This window comes from Chiloscyllium plagiosum, chromosome 50 (genome assembly GCF_004010195.1).
Source record: "Chiloscyllium plagiosum isolate BGI_BamShark_2017 chromosome 50, ASM401019v2, whole genome shotgun sequence".
Taxonomy (NCBI): domain Eukaryota; kingdom Metazoa; phylum Chordata; class Chondrichthyes; order Orectolobiformes; family Hemiscylliidae; genus Chiloscyllium; species Chiloscyllium plagiosum.
This window is the reverse complement of record NC_057759.1, coordinates 1,046,998-1,048,127: the sequence shown is the minus strand read 5'-3', so window position 1 is coordinate 1,048,127 and position 1,130 is coordinate 1,046,998. Positions and strand designations below refer to the sequence as shown.

General features: G+C 45.4%; 1 protein-coding gene across 2 annotated transcripts in view; it reads right to left on the bottom strand.

Moving 5' to 3' along the window:
* Positions 1-1,130, bottom strand: part of LOC122544537 — a 53,493-nt gene that overhangs the window by 51,401 nt on the left and 962 nt on the right. The gene's annotated exons all lie outside the window — the stretch shown is intronic.

Here is a 1,130-nt window from a genome sequence, read left to right as displayed (position 1 = left end):
GAGGCGGCAGCGTGAGGGGGTGTGAGGGGAGAGGTGGCATTATAACAGAATGTAACAAGCTAAGAGAATGGGAGGGAATGGGTTCACAATTCAACATTAATTCCAAACCATTGCAAAGTGCCTAATCTGAAGAAAAGACGTTGTTCCTTCAGTTTGTACTGTGATTCGCTGGAACACTGCAACATGCCAAGGAAGGACACATGGACATGTGACCTGTGTTAAAATGACTGGCTGCCAAAAAAGTTGGGGTCCTGTTTGTGCACACACTGGAAGTGTTCTGTAAAGTGTCCATCTTGTCTATGTTTGGTTTCGCCAATGTAGTGTAGTCCACATTGGGTGCAGCAAGTTCAATACTTAATATTGGAGGAGGTACAGTTGAAATGTTGCTTCACCTGAAAGATTGTTTCGGCCATAGGGAACTACAGATTTACCAGGTTATTGCCTTGGGGGCTGGAGAGTTTCAGTGATGGAGAGAGATTGGACAGACTGGGGTTGTTTTCTTTAGAGCAGAGCAGATTGAGTATGGGATGTGATGGAGATGTATAAAGTGATGAGGGGCATAGATAGGGTGGACAGGAAGAAACCTCCCCCGCCCCCTTGAAGGAGGGATTAATGACTGGGGGAGGGGCATAGATTTAAAGCAAGGGGTAGGAGGTTTCAAGGGGGATGTGAGGGAAAACATTTTCACTCAAAGGGTGGTGGGGATCTGGAACTCACTGCCTGTCAGGGTGTGAGAGGCAGAAATCCTCATCATATTGAAGGACGATTTAGATGTGCACTTGCAGTCCAAGGCTAGACTCACATTAAGTGGTCTTTGATGTTTCATATGTATATTGCTGCAGAAATAGGGGCTTGGATAAGGTGAATAGTCAAGGTCTTTTCTCCGGGGCAGGGAGTCCAAAACTAGAGGACATTGGTTTAAGGTGAGAGGGGAAATATTTAAAAGCGACCTGAGGGATAACTTTATCACACAGAGATATGTTTTTTGGTGGTATGTTTTTTGGAATGAGCTGCCAGAGGAAGTGGCAGAAGTGGGTACAATAACAACCTTGTAAAAACAATGACTGCAGATGCTGGAAACCAGATTCTGGATTAGTGGTGCTGGAAGAGCACAGCAGTTCAGACAGCAT